The following is a 19,863-nucleotide window of genomic DNA, read 5'->3' as shown; positions in this document are numbered from 1 at the left end:
CTGTGCTAATGGTTTTTCAATTTTCTTTATCTTTTTAAAAAAACAACTTTTTGATTCATTGATCTTTTGTATCATTTTTTGGGTTTCAAATTATTTAAGTTCTGCTCTGATCTTAATGATTTCTTTCTGTCTATTAAGTTTGGGTTTGAATTGTTCTTGTTTTTCTAGTTCTTTAAGGTGAAGTATTAGGTTATTTATTTGCCATCTTTCCATTCTTCTGAAGTAAGCATTTAATGTGAATAATTTCCTCCTTAGTATTTCTTTTGCGGTATCCCACAGGTTTTGGTATGATGTGTCATTGTTTTCATTAGTTTCAATAAATTTTTTGATTTCCTGTTTGATTTCTTCTTGGACCCATATGTTATTAAGTAGAATGCTGTTTAATTTCTGTGTGTTTGTATAATTTCTAGAATTTCATTTGTTATTGATTTCTAATTTTAATCCCTGTGATCAGAAAATATACATGGGATAATTCCATTTTTTAAAAATTTGTTGAGACTTTAATTGTGACCTAACATGTGATCTATCCTTGGGAATAATCCATGCATTGATGAGAAGAATGAATATTGTGAGGTTGTTGGATGGAATGGTCTGTAGATATCTGCCAAGTTCAATTAGTCTAGATTGCTGTTTCAATCTTGTGTTTCTCTGCTGATTCTTTTCTAGATGATCTGTCCAATATTGATAGTGGGGTGTTCAGGTCCCCTGCTGTTATGGTATTAGGGTCTATCTCCTTCTTTAGGTCTAATAGAGTTTGCTTTTTAAATCTGGCTGCTCTGACATTGGGTGTGTATATATTTATGATTGTTATATCTTGTTGATGGATGAGTCCTTTTATCATTATGTAGTGGCCCTCTTTACCTCTTTTTATGGTTTTTAGTTTAAAGTCTATTTTAATAGATATAAGAATAGCTAGTCTGGCTCCTTTTTCATTTCTATTTGCATGGTATATCTTTTTCCATCCTTTCACTCTTAGTCTATGTGTATCTTTATAGGTGAGGTGAGTCTCTTGAAGGCAGCGTATAGTTGGGTCCACCTTTTTAATCCAGTCAGTCAGTCTGTGTCTTTTGAGTGGGGAATTTAATCCTTTTACATTAAGAGTTGTTACTGAAAAGTGTTGATTTACTCCTAGCATTTTATTGTTTTGTTTGGATGTCTTAAGTGCCTTTTGTTCCTTTCTTTCTGATTTATTGTTTGTTTTCTGTATTTGTTGGTTTCTTGGGTGGTAGATAAAGTTTTTTTTTCTCTTAATTGTCAGCATTTTTGTTTTACTAGTGGGTTTTGATTTTTCTTGAATTTTTATGGCAGTGGCAGATATTTTTCAGGTACCAAACCCAGTACTCCCTTGAGAATTTCTTTTAAGGGTTGTCATGTGGTAGTGAACTCCCACAGTTTTTGTTTGCCTGAGAAATATATTGTTTGCCTTTCATTTTGGAAGGATAGCCTTGCGGGGTAAAGTATTCTTTGGTGGCTATCTCTGTCTTTTAGTATTTTGAGTGTATCATCCCATTCCTTTCAGGCTTTTATGGTTTGCGATGAAAAGTCTGTTGTTAGTCTGACTGGGGCTCCCTTATAGGTGATGCTTATATTGATGCTTCTCTCTTGCAGCTTTTAAGATTCTCTCTTTCTCTTTGAGTTTTGCCAATTTGACTATAACATGTCTTGGAGAAGACTTTTTGGGTTGAATACATTTGGGGATCTTTGAGCTTCCTGAATCTGAAGATCTGTGTGTTTTCCTATACCTGGGAAGTTTTCTGCCACTGTATTGTTAAATATGCCTTCAATGCAATCTCCTTTTTCCTCCCTTTCTGGAATACCCATGACTCAGATATTTGAGTGCTGATGGTTGTCTGATATCTCTCTCAGATTTTCTTCAATGTTTTTAATTCTTTTTTTTGTTTGTTTGCCTGTGTTATTTCAAACAGCCCATCTTCAAGATCAGAAGTTCTCTCTTCTGCTTCTGCAAGCCTGCTGGTTAAACTTTCTGTTGTGTTTTTTATTTTGTTGAATGAATTCTTCAGCTCAGCAAGCTCTGCTACATTCTTTTTCAGGGTATTGATATCCTCATACATTTCTTCTTTCAGGTCCTGTATACTTTTCCTCATTTCATCGTGTTGTCTAGCTGATTTTTCTTATATCTCATTTAGTTCCTTAGAATTATCACTCAAAATTCCTTGTCAGTCATTTGAAGGGCTTCTTGTTCTGTCTGATCTAGAGCTTGAGTGTTATTACCCTTTGGTGGTGTACTTTTGTGATTTTTCATATTTCTGGTATCTTTCCTTTGATGTTTAGTCATTGTGGCAAGGGATTTCATGGTCCACTGGTTCGACACAATTGTCTGGCTAGGATCCTGCCGGGACTGCCAATTTTGCATGGCTGCCTCAGTGCCTGTGGGTGGAAGGTTCAGGCCTCTGTGAGCTGTGGGGATTGGACTGGGCTGGGAGTCCAGCAGTGATGCCTAACTGTTCCCAAGTGGGTGCCTCGGGGTGCATGGTCATCATGGGTCTCGGGCCTCTCTGGGGGCACCTGTCTGGTTGACATGCACTCACCTGGGCTCGAGGTGGGGTCTGGTGGCAGTGGTGCCTACCTGCTTGGTCGTGCTTGTGCCTTGGGGTGCATGGTCGTCGTGGGTCTTGGGCCTCTCTGGGGGCACTTCTCTGGTCAGTGTGCTGGCCCCTCTCTAAGCAATTTTTAAGAATACAATACATTGTTATTAACTATAGTTACTGTGTTGTACAATAGATCTCTTGAACTTACTCGTCTTGTCTAACTAATATTTTGTATCCTTTCACCAACATCTCACCAATCCACCTCCCTACCTCACCTCAGCCCCAGCCCCAGCCCCTGGTAACCACCACTCTATTCTCTGCTTTTAAGTTCAATTTCTTTAGTTTCCACATATAAGTGAGATCATGCAGTATTTATCTTTCTGTGCCTGGCTTATTTTATTTAACGTAATGTCCTCCAGTTTCATTCATTTTGTCACAAATGACATGATTTCCTTCTTTTTAAAGGCTGAGTAGTATTACATTATGTATATATATCACATTTTCTTTATCCATTCATCCATTGATGGACAATTAGGCTGATTCCATATCTTGGCTATTGTGATTAATGCTGCAAAGAACCTGGGAGTTCAGATATCTCTTCAACATACTGATTTCATTTCTTTGGATATATACCCAGTAATGGGATAGTTGGATCATATGGTAGTTCTATTTTTAGTTTTTTTGAGGAACCATCATACTGTTTTCCATAATAGCTGCACTAATTTGCATTCCAGCCAACACTGTGCAAGGCTTCCCATTTCTTCACATCCTTGACAATACTTATCTTTTGTCTTTTTGATAATAACCATTTTAACATGTGTGTGATGATATCTCAATGTGGTTTTAATATGCATTTCTCTGATAATTAGTGGTGTTGAATATTTTTTCATATACCTGTTGGCCATTTGTATATCATCTTTTAGGAAATGTCTATTCAGATCCTTTGCCCATTTTAAGTTGGATTATTATTTTTCTTACTGTTGAGTTGTCTGAGTTCTTTATATATTTTGAATATTAAGTCCTTATTAGATGTATGGTTTGCAAGTACTTTCCTTCATTCCATAGGTTGTCTCTTTACTCTGTTGATTGTTTCCTTGACTGTGCAGAGCTTTTTAGCTTGATGTAATCCCATTTTTCTATTTTTGCTTTTGTTGCTTGTGCCTTTGGGCTTATGTTAAAAAAAAATTGCCCAAACCAATGTCAAGAAACTTCCCCCTATATTTTCTCCTATTAGTTTTATAGTTTCAGTTCTTACATTCAAGTTTTAATTCATTTTGAGTTAATTTTTGTATCTGTTGTGAGATAAAGGTCTAGTTTCATTCTTCTGCATGTGGACCATGCAGTTGTCCCATCTTTTGCTTTTAATTCCGAGGGAGTTATCCAAATGGTAAAGAATCATTTAGAGTTTTATTATTATAGCAGCAGTGTCAAGAGTCATTTGTAGTGGCACCTGCTGTTGTCAACTGTTATGTAGCATATCAATGGTGGAGACTTCACTGGACTATTCCTATCAAATGACCTTGGCTGTGTTTTACTGATTTTGGGTCTCCTTGGTTCCAGCTCATTTTCTTAGCTTTGTTCTTCACTTTCTGTTGATTTTATGAGGTAGAGTATATTCTTCCAGTAAGTTCTCTTATGTATGTAAGTTAGAATTGGTTTTTGTTGCATGTAATCAAGAAAACTGCCTGGTAGACTGAATAGCAGCAATTTCTGTACTTTCCTATCTGCCTATCCTTATTTGACTTATTTTACAAGGACTGATTTACATTCCAGCTTTTGAATGGAGCCTTCCCAGACTAATTCATTTCTGCATTGATTTTGTGCTCTCTTGAGCATGTGCAGCCTTATACTATTTAACATTTTATAATGTGATAATCAGTAATTTTTTCTAACTGAATTAATTTATTTCAAATTCCTAATTCCATCGAAAGTTCCTCGCGGGCAGGTTCTTTCCCCATCCCTCTCACTCTCATCTTTCTCTTTTTCCTCTCTCTCTGGTGAAACCTTGTATGAGACCGAGCACAGCAAAGGCCAGTAGGTCAGAAAATACTTTTTTAAAAAAAATTGATATAGGTCATAATGCTTTGTTGATTAAGAAAAAATTAAGCAAAGCCTGTGCAACCCTGTATTGGAAGCTCCTATGTTTGGATTTTTATCTGAACAAGGACCACATGAGAAACTGATAGGCTCAAGTATAAATTCTGTAGCTGACACACTGTATTCGACCTTGGAAAGCTTTAACTTTTTCTAGCTATATGGCTTTAGACTGGCTTTAATTTGCTCACCCATAAATGGTTTGAACAACACATTGACTCCAGGGTGGAAAAGAGGATTAGGTAAAGTAATAATAATAAAGTTAAGCACCTAAAGCACATATCAAGAGCTCAATAAACTCTGGTCCTCTTTGGTGATGGATGTTTTTATCATCAACTTGATATGGCATCAGAAAATTAATGACTTTACAGAATGAGTTAATAGAAGTAAAATATTAAAAGCAAGCAAGGGAGGTGGAAGTTCCACTTCCCTCAGCCCTTCTCATTTACCTACAGTGGGCATTTCTGCTTTAGGAAGGATAACGACAAAGTAGAACATTTCCAGGAATGGGGAACCAGGATATTGGAGGGTCACCCTGTGGAGAGTGAGTCCTGCTTTGTGTTGCCCTAGAAGTAATCTCTAGAAACAATGGATTCTGATTACAGTGAAGCAGATTGACATTTTCCCACATGACTGTCTGAACCCTGAATGGGCAACTGGAGATGGGTGATTAACATTAACACTTAGTAAATGTATGATAGAGAGGACAGCATTGAAAAAGCAGGTTGTATTAAATAACCTTTATTGACTCCTCCCGTGGATCCTCTAATTCTTCTTCTTCTTCTTCTTCTTTTTTTTTTTCGGTGAAGATGGAAGTCAGTTTTCATTCAGTAATACTGATGACCTGAGGAGAGATGTTAAACTAACCCATCTCTCTGGTAAACATGAAGGAGAACGGCCAGATTAAGACCATATCAAAGACTCAGATTCCTGAGGGCTTTTAAAGAGAAGACTGAAGGACTGGAATGTGGTAAGTGAAAAGCAGGAGGGAGGGGGATGTGAGCTGTGGGTGTCCCTGCAAGTAGCCAGGTGCAAGGTCTTGCCAAGGCCATGTCTGTTTTCTACTCCTGTCCTTGATATTATCTTAGGATTCAAGGTGGAATCAGCACCTGATTTATTGATGATTTATTGATGTCTTACCTTGGTTTCTCAAGGTCCGGATTACATGTCTTGCAGCAGCTCCAGGCTGACTGGCAAACAACTTTGCATTCATGTAAATAATGTCATCTTGTCCTGTAACTAAAGTTCAAAGTATCAAATAATCATGGGAAAAGTGAGAACTTGGAGAAATCCATGCTAAGAAAAAAACCGTCTTTTAAAAATCTTTTAGAACTCTTGTGGTTTTAGGTCCTAACAGGGCTTCAGGCTTGCTCACTCCAACAGTTACACACAGTCCCTGGGGATCCCTTTGGGAGGGGACCCCTTTGGGAGGGGACTGCAGCCCAGGACCTTGGGAAAGTAAGCGGAGATCAATCACTGGCCAAGTTAGCCTTAGCTGGTCTGTACCACTATTTCCAGGTCCCAGGTTCAGAGCCCGAAAGGCAATGTTGCCAGCTATTCCCCTCCCTTCTTCCTCCCTCCACCCTGCAGCATGGAGTAGTTAGAAACAGTGAACATTTTTCCTTGTCGATGATTGGTATCAATTGCTTCTCTTTCAGAGAAGTGGAACCACCTTGTGGAATTCTTAGGGGCCCATTAATCAGATTCCCACAATCTCCAGCTTAAAACAGCATGATTATTGTCAGGACCATTATGAGAACAGTACTGACTCTGCTACTAAAGTGGAAGAGAAGCAAGTATTTTAAAATCTCTGTGTCTTGATAGATAGGGGTTTATTTTGTTGCAAACACAACTTTGTAGAGCTATTTTAATAAAGATACAGATTCTTTTGTGTGTGTAATGACATAAAGATTTTTGCTAACTTCAAGTAAAGCAAATTTATAAAAGATTGGCCGTTCATGCCTTGATGTGTGGGAAGGGTAAAAAGCTGATAGGTGGTGTGTTGCATTGTATTTTTTTCTTTGTTTTTACCATTTTGAAACTTCTAACCCTTTTATGATTTTATGATCACAGTCAGATCCTCAAGCATACAGGGCAGAGATGGAGGGGTAGATGATTTCACAAATGGTCAGTCTGTTTTGTTTTGTTTGTAGGTCATTGGTTCTTAAACTTTAAAGTGTGTAAGAAATCACCTTGAGACTTTGTTTAAACACAATTTCCTAGGCTTCTTCTCCAGAGATTTTGATTCCGTATGTTGGGTGGGGCCCATTAATTTCTAATTCTTTCTTTCTTTCTTTTTTAAAGATGACTGGTAAGGGAATCTTAACCCTTGGTTTGGTGTTGTCAGCACCACACTCTCCTGAGTGAGCCACGGGCCGGCCCCCTAATTTGTATTTCTAACAAGCTCACAGGTAATGCCAAAGCTGCTCCTCTGAGGCTTTCACTTAGAAGCTGGTAGTTGGACCCCACAGACCACTGGGCGTGCATTTTTTTCTTGGAATTGAGACTCCTGTGAGCACGAATGGCATTCCAAAATGCAAACGAGGCCATCAGCATTCATTATGCTGGTGCTGTGGTTCACCAGGGAAGAGCCAGGGTCCCTGACACCTTGGTCCCCTGAAGGGTTCAGCCCTGGGGCTGGCTGTCTCTTTTCCATGAGGCTGCACAGGTGTCCAGAGTAGTCCAGGTTATTTTTCAATTATTCATTACACTCTGATGACCAATCTGTACTAAATGGCTTCTACCCTTGCCACTGCCAATTTGGCAAGCAGAATTCTTGGGGATGAGGGTGCCAAGAGCTCAGTGGCTTTAGACAAAGTTGGGGTTCGTTTGACTCAGGCAATTTCTTCACCCCTTGGCAGTAATGGTTTCCAGCCATTTGCAAATTTTAAACTCACATGAAGTCTTTATTTATTTTAATTTTATTTTATTTGTGGCCACAAAATGAGTCTTAATACATTTAAAAAGACTAATATCATAGAAAATATGTTCTCTCACCACAATAACATAAGGAAATTTAGAAAATTCACAAATGGGTGGAAATTAAACAACACTCTGTAAATAAGCAATGGGTAAAAAGAAAAATCACAGGGAAATTGGAGAGTACTTTGAGATAAAAATCAAAGTGCAACATATCAAAATTTGTAGGATGCAGGGCTCATGCAGTGCTTAGAGGAAAATTGATGCTTGTGAACACCTATATTAAAAATAAGAAAAATCTCAAATCAATTTTGTAAACTTCTACCTCAAGAAAATAGAAAAAGAAGAGTAAACCAAAGCACAAGCAAATATGAGTAAGAAATAACAATGATTACAACAGAAATATATGAAATAGGGAATTAAAAAACCATAGAGAAAATCAACAAAACCAAAAGTTGATTCTTTAAAAAGATCAACAAAATTTGCATACCTTTATCTAGACTGACAAAGAAAAAAGAGAGAAGACCAAAATTCCTAAAATCAGAAATGAAGTAGAGGCATTACTACATTGCCCTTATGTTTTTTTTTTTTTTTTGTGATGGTAAGAGTTAGTTTCTTTCTCTTTCTCATTTGCATTTTTGTTCTACCAGTATGTTTTGTTCTTTCTTGTGTATTCATGGTAGTGATTATCGTTTTCTGGATTCCAGATGCAGGACTTCCTTGAGGATTTCTTCTAGGGCTGGTCATGTGGTAGTGAACTCCTGCCATTTTTGTTTGTCTGGAAAATATTTTTCCCTCATTTCTGAAGGATAGACTTGCTGGGTATAGTATTCTTGGCTGGAATTTTTTTAAAGCATTTTGAATATTTCACCCCATTTTCTTCTGGCCTATAGAGTTTCTGTAGAGAAGTCTGCTGTTAGTCTGATAGGGGCTCCCTCATAGGTGACTTGATGCTTTTCTCTCGCTTCTTTTAAGATTCTGGATGAGGCAGGGTGGTGTCCAAGGAGAAGGTGAGGCAGAGGCTCCCCTGAATTATTTTCACCACGAATTCTATGGAGTTGGACAGATCTTCCCCATGCTACTTACAAGTTTGAGTATCTAAAGTTAGCTTTGGAGATTGTTCTTGTTGGAAGCCTAGCATTGTTTTGTATTTTGAAAATCCTCTACCTTGTGAGCATAGCAGCTTTCAGAATAAGAACTGAAAATGCTAGACATTAATTTTCCTAGGTTTCCTAGCTCTAAATTCAGCCAATCAGTCACACCTGCCTCAGATTCGAATGATAAGTCATGATGTGAAGAAACAGATCACACAGTTCTGGTAATGAATGTGGCAGTAGCAGCATCTGTATCCAGTTTCCAAAATTTGTGGGGACCGTGCTTCTAGCAGTGACATCACAGGGGTTGATGATGTCACTAAGTGTATTGATATCATCTTATTTTAATGAACTTCAGTTTACGAAGTTTTTTTTATGGTTAGTTTTTTTGTGCCCTATTTAAAACATTTTTGCCTTTTCCAAAGACATGCTGATATTCTTCCATATTCTTCTTGAAGCTTTATTGTTTCACCTTCGACATTTTGGTCTGTGACTCTCCTATTGTTAATATTGTCTATCGTATGAGGTAGGAAGTCAAGGTTCATTTTTTCTTGTTTTCGTATGAGTATCCGATTGAGTCAACAGTATATAAATTCACACACACACACACACACACACACACACACACACACACAAAAATGGGGGGGGGGAGAAGATATAACAACCACAACTACTTGAAGCTGATATGACAAGCAAACAGAAAGGACATTGTTGGGGGGGAGGGGGAGAGGGAGAAGGGAGGGAGGTTTTGGTGATGGGGAGCAATAATCAGCCACAATGTATATCGACAAAATAAAACTTAAAAAAAAAAATAAAGAGATAAGCAGAATAAACAAACAAACAAACAAACAAACAAAAAGTGTGTCTGAAGACCATTCTTTCCCTATGGAACTGCAGTGGCACCTGTGTCCATATATTTGTGAATGGATTTCTTATCTCTCTATACTGTTGCATTGGTCTTTTTGTATATCCTTGAACCAATACCACACTGGTAGGTCTAATATATGTCTTAATATCTGGCAGTGTAAGTCTTCACCTTCGTTCTTTTTCAAGAACCCAATAATCTTAGAACAAAACTAATTTTATGATTAAACTTGTATGGGTTAGTTTTGTTTGCCACTAAGAACCCTGATACAGGAATAAAGTCCTACACCTCAGCTCAAATTAATCTCTTCTCTTTGAAATGAATGTTGGTATTGATCGATGAGTTAGTCTACTCAAAAAGATCTAATGAAAGATCTTTCGATAAACCTGGTGGATCACCATTTACAGAGGAAGTAGAGTTATATAGTGTGTGTATGTACGTGTGCATGATTTCAAATCTGTTTCACTCTTCTGGAACTGTTTGAGGCTCAGTGAAGTTAATCAGCATGATCCAGGTCAGTTTTCTCATGTGAATGATAGAAATAAAACACTTACATGATCTAGATGATGAAATAAGCCATTTATTGAAAATACTTCTCACATGGTAGATATTTTAAAATATTCATTTATGTTACTTTATTGCATCTACCTGTATGAACCTATGTATCTCTGATGTAACATTACAAAGTCAATGAAACTGGAGAATAAAGGCCCGATGAAATAAATGCCCATAGTTTTGCTGATCAAAAACAGGTGGGAAGCTCTTCAACCAACTGAAATCAGTTGCATATGATCTAATTCAAATCAGTTACCCATTTGCAGAGCCTGTTCAGGACTGACAGAAAGTCAAATCAGTCAAGCATTTTGGGGAAAGAATTAAGCACTGATGACAATTATGTTCCAGATCAGTGATTTTCAAAATGTTCTGGGGAGCTCTAGGATTCTCTAGAAAAGCTCAGGGATGGTCAAAGAGAGGAGGTGATAGGCATGGGGGCCCACCTCTTACTTCATCTGAACTCTTAGTCATCTCCTGAGTAATGCATATCTGTTGTGTGTTCCTTGAAAGGGACTATGATCAATATAGCCATCTGTGTCCCTCATGATGAGGATCAGGCACATGTGGATTTACTGTAGACCAATCGGCATCTTCTCCTTAGCTTTGGTCTTTGTTGATTCATGAGGGCACCTTGCTTCTTTTTCCTACCTCTCTCTGCAGAGCTGGTTGCTGTTGTCTCACAGGAGCTCAGCACGTGACTCTAAATTCAGATGTTCAGATAACCAGAGAAGTGCTAATAGCTTATGCTTTGGTGAAATATGCTTTTTTGTTTTCTGTACATAATTGCTTTTGTATTTTTCTTTCCTTATCCCCAACTGACAGTATTTTAATTAAAAGTTGAGGTGAGAGAAACTTGGTAAAGTCTGTGAAGGGAGATGCTTGCTATTTGTTTAATCCTATCATGCCAAACAATGCTTTAAGTTTTCTGGTAAGCAAGGAGAGAATCAGAAATGTGAAACAGCCAGAGATAACATGTTCTTAAAAAAATGTAATATTTTGCTTATTCTTGTCTTTTATGAAAATACTCAGAATTCAGATGCTTTTGCTCTCTCAACTCTATATCGTTGCTTCAAGAAATGTACAAAAGCACTGAATCCTTTCATTCCTGAATCAAAGAAAAATAGGCCAGTCATGTACATATATTAACACACAAACATGCATATATATATAAGTATTTTATATATCTATATCTGTATATAAATTTTTGAATTACAGATTCTGCATAGGATCTAATCTAAATTGAATGGGAATTCCAAATCTGAATGGAGTTGATTAAATTAAAAACAAAAACAAACCTCAGTAATTAAAATTAACAACTCCACCAACTACCCACTTTTTGTGATTTTTGTCTTTCTTCTAAAACCCACATTCTGATAATTGTTTCCTGAATGGATGCTCCTACATACTACTGCTCATAGGAATACAGTGGGGAGAAGTGCATCATTTTATTGCTTTTATCAAGTAGTTCTGCAGAAAAATACAAGCTGCAGGATAACTAGGAAAGAAATTTATTCCTATGCCCACTGTCATAAACTTACTACCCCAAATGTTCTTCAGATTCAATGCAATCCCATCAAAATGACAGTGACATACTTCACAGAAACAGAAAAAACAACCCTCACATTCATACGGAACAACAAAAGACCTTGAATAGCTAAAGCAATTCTGAGGGAAAAAACAAAAAAAAAAGAAGCTGGAGCCAAAACACTTCCTGACCTCAAATTATACTACAAAGCTATAGTAACCAAAACAGCCTGGTACTTCATAAAAACAGACATTTGGACCAATGGAACAGAACAGAGAACCCAGGAATCAACCCATGTACTTACAGCCAACTCATCTTCAACAAAGGCATCAAGGACATACATTGGGGAAAAGACTATCTCTTCAATAAATAGTGCTGGGAAAACTGGACATCCATATGTGGAAGAATGAAACTAGACCTGTACCTGTTGCTCTATACCAAAATCAACTCAAAATGGATTAAAAGACTTACACATAAGACCTGTATCTAGAAAAATCCTGCAAGAAAACATAGGAGAAACACTTGAGGAAGTAGTACTGGGCAAGAATTTATGAATATAACCCCCAAAGCACAGCAACAAAATAAACAAAAGGGATTATATCAAACTAAAAAGCTTCTACACAGCAAAGAAAACAAAATAGTGAAAAGACTACCTACAGAATGGGACAAAATATTTGCAAACTATGCATATGACAAAGGATTAATATCCAGAATATACAAGGAACTCAAGCAACTTAACAGTAAGAAAACCTCAAAAAACAAAAAACAAAAAATGGGCAAAGGAGCTGAATAGGCATTTCTCAAAGGAAGCCAACATACACATGAATAAATGCTCAGCATCACTCAGCATCAGGGCAATGCAGATCAAAACCACACTGAAATCTTATCCTATCCCTGTTAGACTGGTCATTATCAAAAAAACAGAGAATAACAAATAACAGTGACAATGCAGAGAAAGTGGAATCCTCTATTGGTGGATTGGAATCCTCTATTGGAATCCTCTACTGCATGTCTTCACTCAAACATGGAAGCTGAAAAATAAATAAATAAAAAAAGAAACATACAACAATCACAATAATACATTGAACTTTCAAAAGGAGAGAGGTTACCAGAGGTGGGAAAGGAGTAAGGGGAAAGGGATAAAGGAGGAATTGGTAAAGGGCCATGAAAAACAACTACATTGTATCCTGCTGAATATACTAATAATCCTGATTTGAGCATCACATATGGCACACAGGTATTTATATGCAACTCTGTACCCCAAAGATACATACAATCCACTGCATTTTAAATAAATAAATACGTTCCATTTTATCTGTATTTTAATGGAAGTGATAAAAGTACTAAATTATATTACACTGGGATAAGTTAAGAATGCATGTTTTAATGTTTAGAGGAACCAAAAGAAGAATGGTAACATTAACAATTTAATAAGTAATGAAAATAAAACAATAATTAAAACATTTTTAGAATTATGATGTTGATAATATCTTTTTAAACAGCTTTATCAAAGTATAATTTATTTATTAATTTTTGTGAATTTAAATAATTAAATTAATTTTATTTTATTATTATTATTTTATTATGAATTTTCGTCAGATACAAAGCTAATTGTCACCTCTCATGCCCATGATGTGAGGGCCAGATTCATACTGGCAGCATACCCATTACCAGAAATTGCATTTGTACCCTTTGTCTCCCACCCAATTATCCCCAACTTCTCTCCCCCTCCCCCTTCCCCCCCCACTCCACTTTGTACCCTAAGGAATGTTCTCTCCCTCTGCAAGACCAACACACTATTGTGGCCTTTCTTTCCTTCCTTCTTTCTCTCTTAGCTCCCACATATGAGTGAGCACTTGCAGTATTCATCCCTCTGTGCTTTGCTTATTTCACTCAACATAAGTTTCTGCAGGTTCATTCATGTTGTTGCAAATGGGAGTATTTCATTCTTTTTTATGGCAGAGTATTATTCCATAGTGTATATATTCCACAGTTTCCTTATCCAATCATCCACTGATGAACATTTAGGTTGGTTCCATGTCTTGGCTATTGTAAACAGAGCTGCGATGAAATATGGGAGTGAAGGTATCCCTTTGACATGATGATTTCCATTTCTCTGGGTATATACCCAGAAGAGGGATTGCTGGATCATATGGAAGATCTGTAGTTATTTGAGAAACCTCCATACTGTTTTCCATAGTAGTTGTACTAATTTACAGTCCCACGAACAGTGTAGGAGAGTTCCCTTCTCTCCACACCCTCACCAGCATTTGTTAATCACCATCTTGTTTATAGCCAGCCTAACAGGGGTGAGGTGGTATCTCAATGTAGTTTTAATTTGCATTTCCCTGATGACTAGTTATGTTGAGCATTTTTTCATGTATCTGTTGGCCATTTGTATGTCTTCTATTGAAAACTGTCTATTCAGCTCCTTTGCCCATTTTTTGATTGGGTTGTTTTTTTACTGTACAATTGCTTGAGTTCTATGTATATTTTGGATATTAATCCCTTGTTGGATGCACAGTTAGCAAAAATTTTCTACCACCATACAAAGAGCCACACATATTTAATGTGTACAATTTGTTGAGTTTGGACATATTCAAACACCCATGATACCATCACCACAATCAACATAATAGACATATCCAATACTTCCTGAAGTGTCCTTGTGTCCTTTTGTTGTTTTTTTCCTTTTTGGTAAGGTCATCTTATTATCTTGTTAATATCTGCAGGAACTGCAGTGATGTTTTCTTGTTTATTATTGAAACTGATGTTTGGGCATTCTTTTTCTCTCTTTTTACTAATCACTTATGTTAGGAGGCTATCAATTTTATTCTCTTTTTCAATAAATGATTTTTATATTTATTGAATTATTCTTTGTTGTTTGTTTTCTATATTAATTTCTGCTCTTCTTTTTGTATCCTCGTTCCCCCCTTCACTGCAGTTTTCCTGGGGTTTAATTCTCTGTTGTTTATTTTTTAAAATATTTTTTTGGAGATGTATACTTAGCCGCTCCTCTGTTCTAATACATGCATTTAAGTATAGATTTAGCTCCATCCAAATATTGATGGGTACAGTTCTCTATAGGTGGTAGTGGTGGTAGACCTGGTATGTTTTTGTGTATAGTATCTAGTCCAATTACATTTACTGTTATATTAACTCACTTCCTATTTGTTCCCCATTTACCCCACCTGTAATGTTCTTTTCTCCCCTCATTTTTCTTGCTTTTTTTGAATAATCGCTTTAAAAATTATTCTTCCCCCAAGTTATTCTTCCACTTCCATTCCTTAATCCATCATTAAATTGTTAATTTTACTATTCTTTTTGTGGTTTCTCTAAAAATTAAAACACACATCCTTAACTTACTCCAGTGTAATATAATTTAGTACTTTTACCACTTCTGTAAAAATTCTGAGACTTTAGAACACTTTAATCCTATTTATCTCACTCTCCCTACTGCTTTTTACTGTTATCCTCTACTCTTCTCTATATATTAAATACCACAATGTATTACTATTACTGTTTTGTACTATAAATATTTATTTCGATTCTTCTTTTTTTAAAATCTGCTTTTTTGTTCTTCATTCTGGGATCATTTTCTTTCTGACTGACCAACACCCTTTAAAGGATGCTTGCAATATTTTATGCTGTATTTTTTTTTTTAAGGAGAATTTTCAAGATAATCTATCAGATTTCCAGAAGTGAATTTAGTTATTTCTTTTCATTGAACTTTTCACTGAACTTTTCTTTGCTGTAGAATTCTGAGATTGAACTGGATGAATGCTTAGATTTTTTTTATCATGATATTATTTTCAATGAAAATTCAGTAACATAGTAAAATTATTTTGAACTAACAAGCTCTATTAGACATTGGTTGTTTTCTGCAGCTAGGTTAGCATGTAGTATTAATGCCTAAATATGCAGGGAATGAATTTATTTTAAAATTGTTGAAAACACATGGTTAATTGAGGCTTGCTAAGACAGAATATACAATAATCTGTAACATTTTTCATTTCTCAACCAAATGTAACACCTATATTTTCTATAGGTTTATAGTCCTTTCCTCCTAACATCTCTATAATGACATTTAATTTTTGTTTAACACACTGTCTGCTTCCTTTTTGTTATATATATTTTTGTGTTTGACTAATTTTGTCCCCTGAAGCATCACGTACTTTCTTGTCCATCAGCTTGGTAGTAGTAGTTACCGTTATTTTCTTTCTCTTTTTGTTCTGTTAGGGCAGAAAGGAGAGCCCAGGGGCTGTTACCTGATAAAATCCTGTTTTGAGTCTTTAATCACATCTGTCCTGTTTCTTCCTGAGATAATATATACACAGGGTCATGATATCTCTGATGTGAGAAATCTCTATTAGCAAAAGTCTCTCCCACAATCAGAATATACTAACTTAGAAAATGGTTATGACGCTTCTCCCCCTCCGGCTTCATTTGTCATGTGAAATTTATAAACATTGCTGCTGTCTTTGATATAAATGTTGGAAAACTAAATCCCTTTGAAGCTGACAGACTTACCAAAGACAAATTTGATTTCTGTTACCAAACAAGTCTTTGGATTTATTATATATAATTAGGAGCTTACTGGATTCTAACGAAGGTTATCTGTAAATCACCACTGTTGCAAAAATATATCTTTGACAATCAATATTTTGCATGTACAATATAATTTAATTTTATGTGTTGGAGATATTTTGGTGTTTAGGGATTGTCAGACCCTTGTTTTAAGGAAGTTTGATGGGGTTACTGTGGACTCTATTGTTCAAATGAAGTGTTCAGAATAGAGAGCATAATGGAATTTGGAATCTGTTCTATCTGCTTTTGAATACAGTCCAGCTATTATATTAATACCAAGACAGTAGAACAGAGCTGGCCTTGTGTGCAATTTTTCTTACTTTGAAGCCAGCTGCACAGAGAATTTTTATGTTTTGTTTTTGAAAAGTAGGTATATTATATTCTTGCTTCATCTTTGTTTCGCAGAGGTAAAATTAGAGGCCCCAGCCTCCTGCTGGCAGAACAAGCTCTCAATTTCTCGCTGTCGAAATTCAATCTGATTTCTATCTTTTTCACTAAAAAGCTGTCAACAGCAAATAAGCATTCCCCATCAAAGAGCCACATTCATTTCTGAGCTATACAAATTCTTCTCATGGGAGAGAATTTAAGTAATTTAAATTGTTTCTGACTTTTAATTTCTTTCCTAGGAATGGGAAATGATATTAGCATGGACTCTAACTACAGGCCAAAATAGAAGAAGAAAAGACATCCATGGATGCTCCTCAGTGTGGCCTCCCTGGGACCTTTAAGCCTCACAGTAAAGCATGTTTATAAAGGATAAAACAGGGCTTCCATCTGCATTCTCAATTGCAGCTAGTGATCTAATCAGAGCTATCACTACATGCTTTTAAGATGCATCAATATAAACGAGGTTTTTTAGAAACAGATTTGCTATAAGAGTGTATACTGCTAGCATAAAAGAAAGTAATGCTGCTTAAATATAGTTTTATTTCTTAGACTTTCTTAAGTTTAGGTTGGGAGATGGCCCTTTCTTTGGAAAAAGATCAAATTCTAGGTACACCCTCTTCCATATAAAGCCATTTAAGAGAGATGTTGGGCAGATCCTAAGATGGCGGTGGCTGCGGTGGTTGGCGCAGAGTAGCTGAGGAGGAAAAGGCGGCCACTGGGCCTTAGGCAGCCAGGAAACTTGTGGACCCTCCTCTTGCTGTCTCTTAAGGGAGGACCGCTGCTGGTGGCCGGTTGTGGGGGCTGATCACCGCTTTGCCCTTGGCAGGAGAGGCTGCCTCATTTACAGGCAACAGCTTTGAAGGATGGAGCAGGAAAAGAACTGTTTCTTAGCTGCAAAAGTGAGTCTCTAAACAGGGAACACGGCACCGGGGCTGCTGTTGATGCAGCCAGGATCCTGGAGGCCGGGGCGCGCTGAAGGCGGCCAGCTGCCCTATTCAGGATTCGAGGTTTCAGGCCTGCATAAAAGAAGATTCCTGGGAGCGCTCGAGCCATGCTGTGGGACCAAGTGAGCAGCCCGATGTGGCGGTGGCCGAGAATGGGATGGCGACAATGCAGAGGCAGAGAGGGAGGTGCCTGGCCTGGCACAGCCCTGTGAGTGACCCCTGGCCCAGCACTGCTGGGGGGCGGATGCCCACCCGACTTCCACCTGCCCCACTGGGCCACTCACCGGCCTGGGGCTGCCTCCATTTTCTCAGGTGGTGGCGGCTCCAGCCCGGCTCTGCCAAGCCTGTCCTCCCCCTCACTGGCTCGGCTCCTCACTGAGCCTTCCCACTTGTGTGCCCCGATGCGGGGCTTCCCGGGGCCTGCGGGCCGGCCTCCCCTCCCACTCTCTCTGCGGTTCTCTGGCGCGGCTGGTGGCATGGGGCATCCCCGGCCAGCATCAGGAGGGCAAGGAAGTATGGGCTGGGCCGACTGTCACTCCACCGCACCTTGGGCTCTGGCCCCCGGTAAACTTCCTGTTACTGGGAGCCAGATACCATCTCTGTGGCCACCAGTTCGGAAAAATGCCTAACCGATTTCTGGTTAGGAATAGTGTGGTTGGAGAGTTCCCGAGTTTGCTTGAAACTGCCGGAGAGCTGAATGTGGGCGGGCACCGGACTCTGTCCGCGCCGGGGGGATACAAAGGTGCACCGTGTGCTGCGGGCTCCACCCCCAAGGAGCTCATGCTCTGGTGTGGGAGATAAGACAAGTACACAAATAACCACGATACCAGGAGGAAGGTGATAAGTCCCGAGAAATATCTACACAGTGCTACAAAGGCACGCAGAGTGACCAGTCGTCTTCGCCTAGCAGAAACCTGGTAGACTTCCTGGGCAAGGCGGTACTGAGCAGGGTCTTGAAGGCCCAGCTGATAGACGAGGGCTGCAGAAGACACGTCCCAGCCCAGCCCAGTGCACACAGAGTGGGGAGACGTCCGGCTAGGGAGGCGGAGACTCGACAGAAACCACACACCCGGTGGGGTCGCCACTGCGTGATCCAACAGCCTGGGCCAGAGCACATGGAACAGGGAGAAGTCCTGCACGGGAAGTGGAAGCTCAGCAGAGACCACAAACCCTGTGGTACCGCCCCGTGATCCAGCATCCCAGCAGACTCCAAGCTGACCAGAAAGGTGGCTCCCCGGAGAAGCCCAAGACCCGAGGCAACCATACACACAAGGCACTAGAGGCCAACTGAGCAGTCACGGAGGTAGCCATACCAAATTGGCAACCACAGCAACATCTTAGTTAGTCAATAGTCTCAAACCGGTGGACTGTGAAACCCCCTGCCACAATGAATAAACATCAAAAAAAAAAAGATACCAGAAATACAAAAAATCAAGAAAGTACACCACCAAAAGTTAATAAATCTCAAACTCTAGATCCTATAGAACAAGAAGCCCTTGAAATGACTGACAAGGAATTTCGAGTGATAATTCTAAGGAAACTGAATGAGATACAAAAAAACTCAGCTAGACATCATAATGAAACGAGGAAAAGTATACAGGACCTGAAAGAGGAAATGTATAAGGAAATCAATGTCCTGAAAAAAAATGTAGCAGAACTTGCTGAACTGAAGAAATTAATCAGCGAAATAAAAAAGACAATGGAGAGCTTAAGCAGCAGGCTTGTCGAAGTTGAAGAGAGAACCTCTGAACTTGAAGATGGGCTGTTTGAAATAACACAAGCAGACAAAAAAAAAAAAAAAAGAAAAAAGAATCAAAGACATTGAAGAAAATCTGAGAGAGATATCAGACAACCTTAAGCACTCAAATATCCGAGTCATGGGTATCCCAGAAGGGGAGGAAAATGGAGATTGCATTGAAAACATATTCAACAAAATAGTGGCAGAAAAGTTCCCATGTATAGGAAAAATCACAGATCTTCAGATCCAGGAAGCTCAATGATCTCCAAACGTATTCAACCCAAAAAGGCCTTCTCCAAGACATGTCATAGTCAAATTGACAAAACTCAGAGACAAAGAGAGAATCTTAAAAGCTGCAAGAAAGAAACGTCAAATCACCTATAAGGGAGCCCCAATCAGGCTAACATCAGACTTTTCATCACAAACCCTAAAAGCTAGAAAGGAATGGGATGATATATTCAAAATACTAAAAGACAAAGATTGCCAGCCAAGAATACTCTACTCTGCAAGGCTATCCTTCTGAAATGAAGGGCAAATAGTATATTTCTCAGACAAACAAAAACTGCGGGAGTTCACTACCACACGACCACCCTTACAAGAAATCCT

The sequence above is a fragment of the Cynocephalus volans genome, chromosome 10 (genome assembly GCF_027409185.1).
Source record: "Cynocephalus volans isolate mCynVol1 chromosome 10, mCynVol1.pri, whole genome shotgun sequence".
In the NCBI taxonomy this organism is placed as follows: Eukaryota; Metazoa; Chordata; class Mammalia; order Dermoptera; family Cynocephalidae; genus Cynocephalus; species Cynocephalus volans.
The sequence above is the reverse complement of the archived record's forward strand: the minus strand, read 5'-3'. Positions refer to the sequence as shown.